The sequence below is a fragment of the Protopterus annectens genome, chromosome 9.part0, assembly GCF_019279795.1.
Source record: "Protopterus annectens isolate FY-2018-M chromosome 9.part0, PAN1.0, whole genome shotgun sequence".
Taxonomy (NCBI): domain Eukaryota; kingdom Metazoa; phylum Chordata; order Ceratodontiformes; family Protopteridae; genus Protopterus; species Protopterus annectens.
In genome coordinates, this window is record NC_056743.1 from 170860814 (window position 1) to 170879028 (window position 18215).

The following is an 18215-nucleotide window of genomic DNA, read 5'->3' on the forward strand; positions in this document are numbered from 1 at the left end:
AACAATCCCCCAACCACAGTGACCAGGGATGCTTCCCAGTTTGGGTGGGGGGGCATTACAATGGGAAGATGGTCCATGGCATATGTGGTCACCTCACGAGACTGAGTTGCATATCAATGTCGTAGAGCTGAACTAACAGTGCAAGTCTTTCATGATGTTCTCCCTTTGGAGACTGTTGCAGTACACACAGACAATGTGTCAGTTGTCTGGTACATCAACAAGCAAGGAGAAACATGTTTTTATCCCCTTTGCAGAGAGGCCATGAGAGTGGGCAATATCTTCAGATCGTCTTCTAATTGCAGTGCATATCCAGGGGAAAACAAGTGATCTGGCAGACATGCTCAGCAGATCACTCCTGATTACACACAAATTCTTCCTTAACCAGTCAGTAGCGAACATGATCTTCAACAGTTAGGGTCAACCTTGCTGTGACCTCTTTGCCTCTCCCCTCAACAATAAATGCAGGAAGTTCTTCACTCTGATTTCTCCTCTGGGGTGTCCCCGAGGGATGCTGTAGTCCACGAATGGCCCCTCGATCTCCTGTATGCTTGCCCTCCTCTTCTGCTCATCCCAAAATTTCTTCAGAAGGCAAGCAGATTGAAGAGCTCAGTCATCCTCTTTGCCCCTTTCTGGCCTTGTCAGGAGTGGTTCCCCTTACTCTGCTGGAGCCTACTCGGGACCTCCTTTCTCATCCGTCAGAGAGGCAACATCCAAATCTTTGAACCTTCCAACTGACCATCTGGTTTCTCCACTTCCAACCCTAATGAGACAGTCCAGGCTTCAGTCCCTAGTCCAAAAAATTCTTCTGGCATCACAAAAGCCTTCCACTAAGAAAGTTTACAGTAGTAAGTGGAAGAGATTTGTTGTTTGGGCTGCTAACAGGAATATTGACCCTTTCTCATTGCCCGTTTCAGATGTATTGCTGTTTCTCAGTACCCTTTTTGACGAGGGTGCTAGCTTTTCCACCCTCAAGTTACAGTTAGCTGCTATTTCTACTTTTCATACAGCAAGTCAAACATGTTCTTTGTTCACATTCAGACTGTGCAGGTCCTTCATGAAAGGTGTGTTCTTATTAAGAGCCCCTATTAGGGATCTTTCTTCCCCATTGGACCTTACTGTTGTGCTGCAGGCATTGACGCAGGGTCCCCTTGAACCAGCAGCTAATATTGACATGAAGTTTCTGTCCTGGAAAACAGCTCTCTTGGTGGCCATGACTTCCACCAAGAGGATTTCTGAGCTTCAAGCTTCATCTTCTAAACCTCTTTAAATTCTGTTTCATAAAGATAGTGTCCTTAAGCACTAATCCATCCTTTATGCCTAAAGTAACTACAGAAAACTATGTCAGTCAGTCTATACAACCACCAGTGTTATTTCCCAATTTCTCTAACAAAAGGTAACATGTTCTTTACCTTCTGGACTTTCATAGACAGATCCATTTTTATCTACATAGGACTAAACAATACATAGGTTCATAGGTAGATACTAGGCTATCGGCCTTAGGGCCCATACAAGCCTAGCCAAAAATTGTACCCTGGCTTTCGCCACCCAAGAAAATTATTTTCCTGTGCCCCTGTCGAGCAGAGCCACAGAAGTGATCCCCGGGGTGAATTTCCCATTTCCCATCCAATCATCAAGATTTTTCTTGAGTGTTAATGAGGAGCTCTGTTTGACATAGGTAGTCTGTTCCAGAGTATGGGAAGTCTCTGGGACAGGAATCTATCCCTCCAGCATGTTCTTTTTATTGTGGTGACAAGGTTTAGGTCCCTAGAACGTCTAGCTTGGAGGGATTGGGATTTCTTTAAGTGGAGCATGTCCAACAGCTCTGGGTTTGACATAGCTTTGTATGTTAGGCAGAGATCGCCCCTGAGTAGGCAATATGCGATGGAGTAAAGCTGTAGTTTTTTGAGACTGTCTGCATAGGGCATCTGTTTGAGGCCAGTAATCCTCTTTGTGAGGTATTTCTGTGTTCTTTCCAGTTGTTGTAGATCTTGTGAGGTAAATACCAAAAGGGGCATTGTACTCTATAATGGGTCTAATGAGTGATGAGTAGAGGCGAACAATGACCTCTTTTTTTTTCTGGATGAGAATCCTTTTGTGATGAGATGAGCCACGTAGAAGGATTTCCTGACCGCTGTGGCGATGTGATTATCAAAGGAGAGACTACTGTCCACCTGTGTCCCAAGGTCTCATCACATTTTCGGCATTAAGTAGACTACCAGCTATGTGGTAGTTCATGGGTACAGAGTTTTTACCAAAGGTGATGACAGTACACTTTTTGGCATTGAGCTTCAGGCCATGGCTTTGAACCAGGTATCTGTCTCAGTGAGGCCCTTTTGTAGTTTGTCCACATCGTTAGGAGTTTCAATTATGGCTCCTAGTTTGCAGTCATCTACAGACTTTGTTAGCCAAAGACCTTCTGTGTTGGCCTGCACTTCAGAGAAGTAGATACCAAACAGGAGAGGACCCAGGACTGGACCCTGTGGTACTCCACTTGTCACTGGTCTGATGTCAGATTTGGAATCCGCTACTTTCACAGTGTGGGTTCTGTCCGTGAGCCAGTTGGCAACCCATCTTGTGACATAGGGATTTATACCTAGTTTAATGAGCTTATCTATAATTCCAGAGTGGGGGATGGTGTCAAAAGCCTTGGCGAGATCTAGATAAGCTGTGTGAACCATTTTACCCTCATCTACGGCTTTGGTGACTGCTTCAAAGAAGTCATTCAGGTTTAGGAGACATGATCTGCCTTTTACAAATCCAAACTGGGTAGGGTCCAGAGTTTGGAGGTTACCAATGTCTTTGTTTGAGTTCCACGATGATACGTTCCATGGCCTTGCAGACCAGGCTCGTCAGGCTAATGGGGCGGTAGTTCCCGGGGTCCGTCGTGGCTCCCTTTTTGTGGAGTGGGATAACCGTTGCGGTGCGCCATTCAGTGGGTACAAAGCCTGAGGTGAGGCTATGATTGAACATGGTACTTAGGTAGGGTGCCAGTTCATTCTGTAGTTCGTGTAGAACGCAGCCTGGGACAGAAAGTCTGATCAACTGTTTATAGCCTTGTCTTCGAATATTACCATGGCAAAATGGATTTCAGACTGCATTTCTTTCATTTATTGTCCAAATGGTGGGAGTTACCTAAACCTACTAGGACACATTCTACCAGAGCTATGGTTACTTCCTCAGCTTTCTGTGCTAGAACCTCTGTTGATGACGTTTGTGTGGCAGCTTCATGGTCTAATAATCACACCCTTGTGTTGCATTACAAATTGGATGTTATTTACAGGAGCCGAGCCTCATTTGATTCGATGGTGCTCCGGCATATCCTTCCATGAGGGCCACCCAAGGTTCACATATCTGGAGACTGACCCTATCTTGAAGAGGAATGCAGGAGACAACATCAGATTAAAAGTAGTGTCTTACCATAATTTGGCATCTGTGTTGTCTTCCTTCATTCATCCTTATTTTCCCACCCAACCATCCCCCTGCCCTTCTTCTTGAGCAACCTGGATAAGCTCAGGACTGTTGTGTCCTATGTCTGAGGCTCTTCTGCTGGTCTTTGATGTCAGAATGTGGCATGTTTGGATTTGGCAAACTCAATCTGAGGTAGTTGGATTGTGAATTTGATGGAGGAGCTTGAGAGTCTGATCCAAGTCTGTAAAAATGTAGCCAAGCTGGATCTGAGCATCACATCCAAGACTCTGTCATGAGGATGAATGAAGGAATACAAAACAGATGCCAAGGTATAATAAGACATAGCTTTTTAATTCAAGAAGCTTGGAATTCCAACCAGAGGAAAACCTGCATTGCTACCAAAAAAATGATAATTGTAATCTTAGCAATAACGGTTTTCAAACCAGTTTGGCAAGTAGGGACCGTAATATACTAACAAAAACACAACACTGCTGTGATATATCAAGTGGTTGACTATAGAGCTGACTTGGTCCTACTTATGCAGTTTGGCTGTTCAAGCAAAGGATCTGATATAATAGTCAGGGGTGGCCATTAGGGCGTCGTACATATAGAAAAATGCATTGTTAGACCAGCTAAGCAGGTCAAAGAAAAACTTAGATGAATGGATAATGAACAAATACATTTTCCTATGTTTACGTCACATGTTCGACTGTGCCAGAACTAGACCTTTTTTCCCTTCCAGTAAATGGCTCAAGAAAGTTTGCACCAGAGCAACAACAGTGGTAGCCTCTTCAGCAGGTGTTTTCTCCATAAGCTTGTGAGCTCTTATTTCTCTGCACTTTTCTTCAATACTCCTCATGACTAAGATAAAGATCAGTGGAATAGGCCAGAAATGCTATTTGTAATCCATTTTTTTGTCCAGGCAGGATGTTTTTCGTGTTTCACTGTTGCAGTCATTACATTTGGGTTATCTGCTTGCAGGTAGCCCTCAATCGGCCTGATTGTCAAAGTCTTGGGTCCTGCGTCGGTTGCTGTCTCTTCTTCCATGAATTCAGGTAGTCAGGGATATAAAGCATGCAGCCAACTCCATTACATCAGTCTTTATTGCTGTGCAGTGCCCAAAGCAGAAGCAGTTCGCACGTGTCGGTCGGCCGACTCCTGAAGTTTTTAAATTTCAGAACCGAAGTCTTCAAAAAAGCTAAGTACCCCGTTGGGGGTCCTTTTTCTTGCTCTAAACCGATGTCAGTAAAAGTTAATTGTATTACTTGTGAAAAGCAAATACTTCATAAAGATTTTCATTTGTACTGCATTCCTTGTTTAGGCCTAGACCACAACGTCCCTCACTGTCAGTTTTGTGCCTTATTCAGTCCTCGAGCTGTTAGTCGTCTGTTCATTTTTGCATCAGACTATTTTGGTACTCAGTTTAATTATCCAGAAATGGCTACAGTAAGCCATCCGACTACAGACATTCCGAAAAAATGTAAAGATGAAGACAAAGGCAGACCGTTTAGGTCCAAAGCTGCCAACAACGCTTCCGTTAAGCTAGTCGCCAGTTTGCCCGTACTCAGAGAGGTGCTTTTACAGCCCCTGATACCCGCTACTTCAGATTCGCAGGCCTGTACTGAGACCCATTCGGAGTCCGGTATGCCGGGAGACGCTTCTTCGACTATAGAACCTGCTGATGTCTCTACCTTGGATGGGTCCAGAGCCGCTGTGCAGGCACCGGCTTCTGAGGGTGTATTCAGGCCTGTTGACTTGCATATCAAACCGACACCATCTTCTTCTTCAAGGCCTAAAACTCGATCCACACCTAGAAAATCGACATCCAAACCACATGGTCAGCCCCATATGCCTAAAAAACAAATGATAAGAATGGCTGAAGGCCTTATTACTCTAATTAGTGGAAGCCAGCCTTCTCCCTCTAAGAGACCTAGAACTGATTTTCCTTCTGATTCTTCTGATCAGGATTCTGAAATTTCTGTTTCTTCTGATCACCAGGATTTGCCCTTATCTACCTATGAGGATTCTGATGCAGAGGACGCCATACCCTCTGCTTCCCCTCCAGGAGATTTCTCTTTTGGTGAAACTTTGCATACTCTTAGGGAGCATTTCTGCTGGGAAAGCAGGATTACTCTGACTCCAAAAAGAGGCTTAGGGAATTCTTACTCCTACCTCAACACAGGCCTTTAGCTATCCCTCCTGTACTGGACATTGTAGATGATGCCTTCGTGGAGTCTAGCCTGGCCCCAGACACTTAACCTCCGGCTCCCAGGAAACCTGACCCAGAGAACATTTCACAGGGACCCACAGGGCATTAAGGCTACTACTGCCAAAAACCCTACCCCCTCTGATAGAGATTCCAGGGCCCTGGACAAGATGGGGTAAGAAGGTATACAGTTCTGCTACTTTGGCCATTAGGGCCTTAAACTGCTAGTTTCATATGTTAAAGTATTAGCAGCATATTATTGGATTACTTAAACAGAAAATTATATTGATTCCTGACTGTGCTGAAAATAAAGAATTACAGGATGTTGGTAAACATACTTTGCAATGTGGTTTTGACTTCTTAGAGGCATCTTGCCGGGCTGCTTTCACTGGGTCTGTTCTTAGAAGGCATGCTTAGCTTAAGGAGCAAACTTTGCCAGATCATGTTAAAGCTAAATTACTGGATGCTTCCTTAAACCAAGACCGCATGTTTGGCAACAAAGCAGACGTAGTACTTAAAAAGATGGAGGAAAAAGCTAAATCTATGCAAACTGTTAAAGATTTCTTGCAAGTACAGCCTCCCAGATTTAGTAGGCATTGGCCTTCTAAGAATTGGTCCTTTCCTGTCTCTTCCAGGCCTTCTCAGTCCAAACCCAGCAACAGCAGACTACCTAGGCTACAGTCTCAAGGTACTTACAGGCCTAAGCAGTGGGGGGCTCCCACTTCCAAAGCTGGAAGTAGTAAGACACCCCCCTATGGTAAACTGTCACATGACTTAACCTTAAACCTTCCAAGCCCTGCTCATCTGACTGCTCCTTTAGGGGGAAAGATCGCCCTGCATGCAAAAAACTGGGAACTCATTACCCAAGACAAATGGGTTTTAAATATAGTTTCCCAGGGATACAGATTCCACTTCCACACCTTACCAACCCCAAACGGTTGGCCAGACCTACCCCCAAATCAGTGGGCAGAGGCTCAACAGCAGGTTCTCTCTCTTCTAAGTATCCGGGCTATTCAGCCTGTCCCAGCAGAGGAATGGGGGACAAGGTTTTTACTCAAGACTTTTCCTGGTACCCAGAAAAGACAACTCCTGGCATCCTATCCTGGTCCTGTGTATCCTAAACACTTTTTTTGTAATCCCAAAATTCAAAATGCTAACTCTTCATCGGCTGCTTCCAATGCTAGGCAAAAATGCCTGGTTGGCAACATTGGACCTAAGGGAAGCTTACCTGCACATCCCAATAAGGGAATCTTTCAGAAAGTACCTACGCTTGAGAACAGGCTACATGCACCATCAGTTCTCTGCACTGCCCTTTGGCTTGTCTACTGTGCCCAGGGTATTCACAAAGTGCCTAGCTCCAGTCATTGCATTCTGCAGGCAAAGAAATATTCAAATATACCCATACCTGGACGATTGTCTTATTCAGGCAAAATGCCAGGAAGCCAGGACATACTATTAAATTATCTGGCATTTGTAAAGAAACTGCTAACCTCACTGGGGGTATACCATAAACGAAAAATCTCACCTAGTACCCTGCCAACAAATTGTATTCCTGGAAGCAAGCTTGAACACAACTTCCCAGATCGCCTACCTCACGCCAGAGAAACAAGTTTGACAGCCTACTTCAAACTACTGGCCACAATGACCCAGTTATCTGCAAGGAAAATACTGCAAGCCCTGGGGTTCTTGGCCTCTTGCATCCTACTAATTCCATATGCAAGACTGCATATGAGGAAACTACAGTGGTATCTAAAAAGCCTATGGTGTCAACATTCTCAGGACCTGGAAACAATGATTCCTATCATTTCTTGTATAAAGACAGAGTTCCTTTGGTGGGCAGAGGCCTGCTTACCACAACAAGGGACTGCCATTCACTCTACCCCCTGCCGCCCAAACCCCAACAACAGACGCATCAGACTATGCATGGGGGGGATCAATTGGCAGGGCATTCAGGACAAATGGAACCCTAGTCAAATGCACCTGCATATCAATCAAAAAGAAATGTTAGCTGTACAGAATTCTCTGACTGCCTTAGAGGACCACATTCTTCCAGGGCAATTATTGGTAAAGGCAGACAACACCACTGTTGCGTGGTACATGAACAAGCAGGGGGGAACCCACTCATACCCTCTACAGACTAGCCATGACTGTGTTGGAACACAACCTTGAGCTACCAAGTGCACCTACAAGCTCAATTCCTTCCAGGCAAGCTAAATTCACTGGCAGACCACCTAAGCAGAAATCTCATGGACCCACACGTGTGGAAACTGGAACCAAAGATATTCAACATTTTGAGAAACAAATGGGGTAGCCCAGAGATAGACCTGCTTGCCTCCCCTCAGAACTACCAATTGGACAAATTCTGCACAAGGACTCCCCACAGACAAGCTTGGAAAGTGGATGCCCTGTCCTTCACCTGGAAAAGCCTCTCAGTTTATGCCTTTCCCCCTCTGCCTCTCCTATCGAAAATTCTACTAAAGATCAAACCGAACAAACCAAGAACAATACTCATTGCACCAGACTGGTCACGCCAACACTAATACCCCCTCTTGCACAGTATTTCACTGCCGGAACCGTGGCATCTGCCTCAGACCCCTTCCCAGTAGGAGGGCCAATTAGCCTGGCTAATTACCTGAGCTCTCCAATACCATCCCTCAGTAAGCAAGTGCTGGATGTCATTCTGGAGGCAAGTAGGCCTAGTACTAGCAAATCCTGTGCTGAAAAGTGGAAAAGATACTGTTCCTGGAGCCAAACTCAGGGGATGGGCACAACAGTGCTCAGCTTACGGCATATTCTTCAATACTTAACAGAGATGCTTCACAAGGGCCTTTCCTTCTCTTCTATTAAAATTCATGCCTCAGCCATTTCAGCACATTTATAATACTGAGCCACCCCCTCTTCTCTCACCCCCTGCTGAAGTAATTCCTCAGAGGGGCCAAAAATGTAAGACCACCCAGGAGAGCCCCTTCTCCAGCCTGGGACCTTAACTTTGTATTGGAAAAGCTCACACTACTTCCTTTTGAGCCAGCTGCAACTGCAGAGTTGAAATTCCTTTCTTGGAAAATGGCTTTCCTTCTAGCCATCACTTCAGCAAGAAGAGTGTCTAAATTACAGGCATTCATGGCAGTGGAGCCCTTCATTATCTTCCATGCAGACAGGGTGTTCCTCAGGACCAATCCTTCCTTTATTCCCAAGGTGGTATCCGTGTGGCCCTTAATCAGTCCATTCATTTGCCAACCTTCTTTTCTAATCTACAGAACCATGGGGAACGAATACTGCACTCTTTGGATGTGCACAGACAACTTAGATTTTATTTGGACAGGACTAAGTCTCCCAAGAAAACTGAACAGCTGCTAGTTGCCTTTGCTGCAGGGGCAGAGGGGAAGGCCATTTCAAAGAAAAACATTTCTAAGTGGATAGGCCACTGCATTCATTTCTGCTATAAGCACCCTGGAAAACCTACCCCACAGGGGATAAGATCACATTCCACCAGGGCTGCATCTACTTCAACAGCCTTTCTCAGAGGTGTTCCTATCAGGGACATCCTAGAAGCTGCTACCTGGAGTTCTGTTCATACCTTCACCAAGCATTACCACTTGCCTATTTTTTCTAAATCCGGAGCTGGTTTTGTCACTGCAGTCTTGCAGGGCCTAATAGCTGGTCCTAATGCTCTCCAATTGCCTCCTCCCTTCCTTAGCTTTGGGAATCTACCCAAATGTAATAACTGTAACAGTGAAACGCGAAGAACATAGTACAGTTGTGTACACTTAGCATAAATGTAGATGGTGGAGTGTATTCAGTGTTGCAGTCCTGGTTACCCTCCCTCCAGCCCCCTGACTTCTATTGACTATACCTCTCTTCTTGTTTACTGCATTTAAGCTTTCTGGTGTATTTGCTTTTTGTTGGAGATGTAAGCTTGTATATACTTACTCCCCATTATGGGGGCACCTGACATCTGGGGCATGAAAAAGTGATGTAATGGCATTGGCTGCATGCTTTATACCCCTGACTACCTGACGTCATGAAAGAAGAGACAGCAACTGACGCAGGACCCAAGACTTTGATAATCAGGCCGGCTGAGGGCTACCTGCAAGCAGATAACCCAAATATGATGACTGCAACAGTGAATACACTATTAACATCTACATTTATGGTAAGTGTACACAGCTGTACTTTCTCCATGGTAATGAGCCTAATAAGGACAGAGCCTGCTCTTCTCCAGCATGTGGATCCTTTGCTTCAGATTCAGGAAGTTCTTTGCACACCACAAGCTGAAGTGTGTGATAAAATGAATGATTTTACATCAGTACCCTTTAGGCACTTGTCAAAAGATGTTCTTCAATTACTAACAGAGGGCAACAGTCTCTTGTCCCTAGAAGCTATAATTAACTAACTGGAAAAGGTTATTCTTTTGGTGCCAAAAGAGAGGTCGGAACCTAACAAATGCATCATTAACCAGGGCCTTTTCCTATTGCACCTTTAATAGGATCATTATATGCTTCAGTGAAGATCCATGATTCATCTACTTCAGTCTGTATGACTTGGGATCCTCCAGCTCTGTTTCTTATAGCCAGCTGGACAATTTCTTAAGAGTGGTGCTGCATGTGAGACCAAACAGAAAAAGGATAGATCCACCATGATGGGACCTCAGCTGTGTGTTAGAAAAGCTTACCTTAGCTCTTTTTGAGCAAACTGCTTCCTTTACAGTAAATTAGTTTCACATGGAAAACTTGTTTATTAGTAGCAATAACCTCTGCCAGAAGAATTTTGGAACTGCAGTTTTTAATACGCAAAGTTTTCCTTCCTCAGTTTCCATAAAGTCACCATCCATACTAACTCTACTTCCATGTCTAATTTTGCAAAATAATCATCTTTGAATCAGGCTGCCATCTGCGTGTTTTTTTTCCAGTCCTCAAAAACAAGGGGATAGTGTTTTGCACTCTCTTGATGTGCATAAGCAATTGAAATGTTAATTGTGCAGAGCTGTAGAAATAAGAAAACCTGAATAGCTGCTCAAATGGAGTGGTGGAGAATCCCATTTCCAAACAGACTATATCAAAATGGCTGCCACCAATATCTGCATCTGTTAGTATATTCACTCGGAAAGCATATAGCAAGACAGATACGATTCTGCATTACTGTGGTCTCAGCAGCCATCACTGCATTTTGAACAAGGACCCAGTACTCAAGATACCCTGGAAGCAGTTTACATGGCTGTCTCCACCTTCTCCAAGCACTATAATTCTGACATCTCTTAATAGATCAAGGGTGGAGTGCCACAACCAATTGTACAGGGCCACTTGCAGACCAGTACTGCTTATGCCCAACTAAACACTGGATGTTCATTGTGCATACAGCTGCAGTCATAACAGATGGGGTTCTCCTGCCGTCAGGCGGGTCCTCAGTCGGCCGAATTCCAAAGTCTAGGTCCAGCGTTGGTTGTCGTCGCTTCTTCCCTGATGTCAGTCCGCCAGGGGTATAAAAGAACCAGCCAACACCATTTTCTCCAGTCTTTCTTGCCGCGCAGTGCCCGAAGCAGAAGCAGTTCGCAAGTGCCGGTCGGCCAGCTCCTGAAATTACGAAAATTTTGCAACTGAAGTCTTCTTGAAAGCTAAGTACCCCGTTGGAGAAACTTTTCTTGCCTCAGACCGATGTCAGACAAAGTTAATAATTGTATTTCTTGTGGGAAGCAAATACCGCATAAGGATTTTCATTCCCTCTGCATTCCTTGCTTAGGCCCAGGCCACGACGTCTTGGTCTGTCGTTTTTGTGCTACATTCAACAAACGCACCATTAAACATCGGGCGGAGTTCGCCCAGCATTATTTTGGCAGAAAATTTAACTATATTATGTCGTCGGATACTCAGACTCCAGTTTTGTCTAAAAAACGCAAAGACAAGGACCGACACACGAGGTCCGCGGCCTCTACTGACACCACGCCAAAGCCGACTACAGGTGGTCCGAGGTGCCTATGCAGCCCCTGCCTACCGACGACACTTCATTGGCGGTGTCTTCTGTGCCCGAGGTCGTTGTCTCCTCGGCCCACACCCCGACTACAGATACCAAAGCCACTCTTGGTGGTGAATCTCAAAATGTAGACAGGTCTGCCTCCTCTCAAGGTGTCTTCAGACCTTCCTCTTCTTTTTCTATCAAGGCTTTCACTAAGTCTAAAGCAGCCATGCATTCTAAGAGACAAGCTCCACAGGGCCCTTCTCCAGGCCCCATGCCTAAAAAACAGATGCTTAAAATGGCTGAGGATTTGATTACTCTTATCAGGGGTTCTCAACCCCCCCCCCAGACAAAAGGCCGAGAGTGGAGGAAGAATCCCCCTCCTCTGACCAGGCCTCCATTATTTCAGATCACTCTGATGAACAGGAACATTCCTACTCCCCTTTTGAAGATTCTGATGCTGAGGAGTCCATTCCCTCTGTCTCCCCCCCAGAGGTTTACTCATTTGGGGAAACCCTGCATACCTTAAGAGAACACTTCCACTGGGAAGGCCAAAAGTACTCAGATTCCAAGAAAAGGCTTATGGATTTTCTCTTGCTACCCCAGCACAGGCCTCTGGCTATACCTCCTGTCTTAGACATACTAGATGATGTGTACTTGGAGGCCTGCCTTAACCCGGATTCTTTACCTCCAGCCCCAGTCAAGCCTGACAGGTACTACCGGGTTCCTGACTCACACCAATTTTTATACAAAAGCCATGCGGCTGACCCAGAAACTATCTCACAGGGCCCCAAGGGAATTAAGGCCTCCACTGCTAAAAACCCATTACCTTCCGAGAGAGATTCCAGATCCTTAGAAAGGTGGGGAAAAAGGTATACACCTCGGCCACCTTAACCATGAGGGCATTAAACTGCCAGTTCCATATGCTAAAGTACCAACAGTTTCTGTTATCACAGTTGAGAAGTAAAATGTCACAACCTGAACAATCACAGTTGAGAAGTAAAATGTCACAACCTGAACAACCAGACTTGAAGGAGTTGCAGGATTTGATGCATAGTGCAGAACAAGTGGGTAAACATACCTTGCAATGTGGTTTTGATGCTCTAGAGGCCTCATGTAGAGCTGCTGTTACAGGATCAGTCATACGTAGACATGACTGGCTCAAGGAGCAAACCTTACCAGATCATGTCAAAGCTAAATTACTAGATGCCCCTCTACAAAAGGATGTATTATTTGGTGTTAAAGCTGAGGAGGTATTAAAGAAAATGGAGGAAAAGGCTAAATCAATGCAAACAGTGAAAGATTTTCTACAGGTACAACCTCCACGTTTCAGTAGAAATTGGCCTTCCAAAAATTGGTCCTTTCTAGCCACGGACAGACCCCAAAGAGGTAGATACAGGCGCCCGAGGGGCAGAGGGCAATCCCAAGGATCGTTTAGAGGCAGACAATGGCAAGCTCCTATACAAAGAGGTGGTGAGGATAGTTCGCAGCCATTCAGAAAGCAAGCCCAATGACTTTCCCCTTTGCATGCCAAGCAAGGCTCAAATGGCAGCACCCTTAGGCGGAAAACTGGCATTATTTTCAAAAAATTGGCATGTTGTCACAAAAGACAAATGGATCCTGGACATTATAAACAGAGGCTACAGATTCCATTTTCACACCCTTCCAAAAATGAGAGGCATGCCAAACCTGCCACACAATCAAAGGGCAGAGGCACAAAGACAAATTTCAGATCTCATGGACATGAAAGCTATTCAAGAGGTACCTACTCACAAACAAGGTCAAGGTTTTTATTCCAGACTATTCCTGGTACCAAGGAAGGGAAAAGATTGGAGACCTATTTTGGACCTATCCATCCTAAACACATTGTTACTCGTACCAAAATTCAAGATGCTCACATTACAGCAGCTTCTTCCCATGCTGGGCAAGGAGTCTTGGCTGGTAACATTGGACCTCAAGGAGGCATACCTGCATGTCCCAATCAGACAAAATTGCAGAAGATACCTCAGATTTCTTGCAGGTTCAACCCATTATCAATTCTCTGCATTGCCCTTTGGCTTATCTACTGCGCCCAGAGTATTCACGAAATGCCTGGCATCAGTAATTGCCTACTGCAGACTTCAAGGGATACAAATATACCCATATTTGGACGACTGCCTGATCCAGACAGCAAGCACATACTTCTGAAACATCTGGCTTTTGTAATAATGTTGTTGAATTCTCTGGGATACACAGTCAACAAAAAGAAATTGAGGCTACTACCCTCTCAGAAAATAATTTTCCTGGGTGCCAACTTGGACACAAACACCCAGATGGGCCTACCTCACGCCAGAGAAGCAGGGGCAACTAACTCAATACTTCAGAACACTAGCAAATTTCACCAGGCTGACTGCAAGGAAAATCCTGCAGGCTCTGGGATTCATGGCATCTTGCATCCTACTAATCCCATGTGCAAAGCTGCATATGAGGAAACTTCAATGGTACCTGAAAAACCTATGGTCTCAGCACAGCCACAGTTTGGAAACAATAATACCACTAATTCCATGTCTTCAAAAGGAATTTCTATGGTGGGCTCAAGCATGCCAAACAAACGCAGGTCTCCCATTCTGCAAGCCTCAAGCAAATCAAGTCATCACAACAGACGCCTCGGACTACGCCTGGGGGGCGCACATGACAGATCGGTGCATTCAGGGCAAATGGTCCCAAAACGAAAAGCACCTTCACATCAATCAAAAGGAAATGCTAGCAGTAATAAATGCTATGATAGCTTTCAAAGACCTTCTGCATCCAGGTCCGCTATTGATAAGGACAGACAGCACCACAGTAATGTGGTACATAAACAAACAGGGAGGAACCCATTCATACCCCCTATGCAGGCTGGCCATGTCACTTTGGAACATGGCTCTGGAATTACAAATCGAACTTCAAGCAGAGTACTTGCCAGGCAAGGAAAACACGCTGGCAGACAACCTAAGCAGAAATATGACAGATCCACACGAATGGAAGTTGCATCCTCAAGTTTTTACAGAGAAAATTCAAGCATGGGAAAGGCCAGACATAGATCTCTTTGCCTCCCACAAAAATCACCAATTGACAAAATTCTGCTCAAGGACTTTTCATCCACAGGCCTGGAGAGTGGACGCTCTCTCTTTCAGTTGGACAACAATGACAGTTTATGCTTTTCCACCTCTTCCTCTGCTGCCCAAAGTTCTATTAAAAACCAGAGGAGACAGACCAAAGATGATTCTCATTGCTCCAGACTGGCCAAGACAGCACTGGTACCCACTCCTGAGGAGCCTGACGCATTCCCCTCCATGGACCCTACCTCTAATGCATCTTCTTCTGACTCAGCACAGCTTCAAGACTCTTCACATCCAGCTGAAAACACTCAATCTGGCCGCATGGAAGATTCCTTAACATCACTACAGACCCTACTCTCCAAGGAGGTGCAGGATGTCATTTTGGAGGCCAGAAGGCCGTCTACTAGAAAAGCTTACTTCGCAAAATGGAAACGGTTTTGTGCCTGGAATGAGATAAAGGGCCAGAATCCTGGAAAACTGAATTTACCTCAAATATTACAGTATCTAGCTGAGCTGCTAAGCAGTGGACTTTCATTCTCCTCCATCAAAATCCATGCCTCAGCCATTTCTGCAGAATACAACACTGATCCACTTTTATTCTCTCACCCCCCTCTTAAGACAGTTCCTCAGAGGGGCTAAGAATATAAAACCCCCAAGGAAACAACCAATACCTGCTTGGGATCTCAATTTCATTCTAGAAAAGCTGACCTTGCCTCCTTTCGAGCCAGCTGCCTCAACAGATTTGCAATATTTGTCCTGGAAAACAGCTTTCCTTCTGGCTATCACCTCAGCTCGTAGGGTATCGGAACTACAAACCCTCATGGCTGTGCAGCCTTTTATCATCTTCCATCAGGACCGAGTGTCCTTACGAACCAACCCGTCCTTTATGCCAAAGGTGGTATCCAGGGTAGCTTTGAATCAGGCTATACACTTACCTACCTTCTACCCTAATCCTCAAAACAAAGGGGAGAGACTACTACATTCCTTGGACATCCACAGACAGCTTCGTTATTATTTGGACAGAATAAAGCCTTTCAGAAAATCAGAACAGCTCTTTGTGTCCTATGCTATAGGAGCTCAAGGGAAGCCAATTTCCAAACAGACAATCTCAAAATGGATAGCCCACTGCATACACTTTTGTTACTCTTTTCATGGTAAAACTGTACCTGCAGGCATCAGATCTCACTCCACAAGGGCCACAGCTACCTCTGCAGCTTTCCTCAGAGGAGTTCCTACCAAAGATATTTTGGAAGCAGCCACTTGGAGTTCTGTGCATACCTTCTCCAAGCACTACCACCTACCATTATACTCCAAAACTAGAGCAGGCTTTGCCACTGCAGTCTTGCAGGGCATTCTGGCTCCTCCTAGTTCCACCTAGTGCCTACCACCCCTTTCTTAGCTTTGGGATTCTACCCATCTGTTATGACCGCAGCTGTATGCACGATGAACATAGTACAGTTTTGTACCTAGCATAAATGTAGATGTTCGAGTGCTAATACAGCTGCAGTCCAGGTTTCCCTCCCTCCTTCCCCTCTTGGGACAGGCCTATTGGCTAACACCTCCTCATACAACCTGATTAGGGTATTCTTTTATGGTGTATTTGCTTGCAAATACCGTATTTTGATTATATTGCATTGCTTTATTACACAAATTTATGTATTGCCTTCCTTCTGGGGGCACCTGACATCTGGGGCATGAAAAACTGAAGAAAATGACGTCGGCTGGTTCTTTTATACCCCTGGCACACTGACGTCAGGGAAGAAGCGACGGCAACCGACGCCAGACCTAGACTTTGGAATTCGGCCGAACGAGGACCCGCCTGACGTCAGGAGAATCCCATCTGTTACGACTGCAGCTGTATTAGCACTCGAACATCTACATTTATGGTAGGTACAAAACTGTACTTTCATAAGCTTTGGAAATCTTCACACTTGTCATTACTGAAACAGTGAAGCATACAGCGACTATAGTGCAGTTGTGTGAGAGTGTACCGCAACTGTAGATGTTCAAATATGTTTGTCGTCGTACAATTTCCCTTCCCTCTCAGTTTTCTTTACTGTGGGCATATGTAGGTTGGGGTGGGTGCCCTAATTACTCTTTCTCCTACCATTGCTGAATGTTTGCCTACGTTTCTCATGGTTGACTTATGCCCTCTGCAGGTAGCTTGGAGGTGGTCTTATTGGACTTAACCCTGGAGATATTTTCCAGGACAGTTATTGCTCTGGCTATATTCCCCTACTTTGGAGGGGAAACCAGAACAAGGGAAAAAGATTGCTTGGGCATCAATTCCTCTTAACCACTGACCATCTGACATATCAGAGGAGGGCAGGCACCTAGTTTGAATGGGGAAGGGTGCTAAACTCTCTAAGTTAGGCCGGGGAAGGGTGCTAAACTCTCTAAGTTAGGCCCAGTCATCAGGCCTTTATCTGTTGAAGTCCCAAGTGGCATTACTGTAGCAGCGAACATAACTAAACACCTACAGTTATGTTATAAGTTCTTACATAGCCATTCTGTATTTATAGCAGGACCCACATTACTCTGCGTTCAAGTCAACGCATTTGTTTTATTTATTTTTGTTAATCTGGGAAGAACACTGATCTCAGTGGAACATTTTTAGGTAAAACTAACACCAGCAAATTGAAGCAATAGTTATATGAAAAGCTAGGTAATAATTCTACAGTGGTTAGACCAAAACAAAAAAGTGAAACGCTACAGAAACTCGCAACACAAAAATATCTGGAAGAGTCAGATTAACTTGAAGGTTGTTGAATATTTAGGAATGGTACATATTATGGAACATAGCTGTGAATAGTAAAGGGAAAGGTACGTTCCTGTTGAAATACTGCAGTACAGCAGCATGATCTGCTTCCCCTGTAAGTAAGGATGTGTGTTTGTGTATAATTCATAGATATATATATATATATATGTGTGTGTGTGTGTGTGTGTATGCGCGTGTATAATAAACAGCAGTGGTCATCAAAACATCTGGCATGATGCAAACCTTGTAAAGATTAGATTTATTGGAATTGTAACACTTTCATCTTGCACTTCAATTCATTTTTGCTTTTATCTTTCAACACTTGATCTCACTTTATATGCATATGAAATATTACTCCTGGAAGATGACAAATCACACTGACCTACAATCACAGCTTCAGTCAAGTTTCACTAAACTGTGCACCTGGACTTCCACCAACAAACATTTACTTAATCCATTAAAAAATGCAATGGTTGCCTTCTCAAAAACAACCACTTTACCTAATATGTTAATTAAGGACATCATAGGAAATTTAATCCCTAATGTCTCTGAATGCAAAATACTTCAAACTCCTGATCTATCCTTCATATTTTCATCCCATACAGACACTACTACTACTAAGGTCCATTCCCAGCCCAAGCTTTGTTACATGATCTCTCGTGTCTTTATTTCCTGCAGCCAGATTAGCTGTTGCTAAAAATGCACTTCTAACAAAAATAGAATGCGGATTATCCTTGTTAGCACTTCAGCCTACATTACACAAAAGATTCAGATTGCTGTAAATAAAATCTTGTATGCATTATTATCAGCCCTG

The 18215-nt window shown here is 44.5% G+C and overlaps 1 protein-coding gene across 1 annotated transcript in view; it reads left to right on the forward strand.

Annotated features, from left to right (window-relative positions):
• PIK3C2A (phosphatidylinositol-4-phosphate 3-kinase catalytic subunit type 2 alpha) overlaps nt 1-18215 on the forward strand; it is a gene marked incomplete in the record, with an annotated part of 1553204 nt that overhangs the window by 751996 nt on the left and 782993 nt on the right.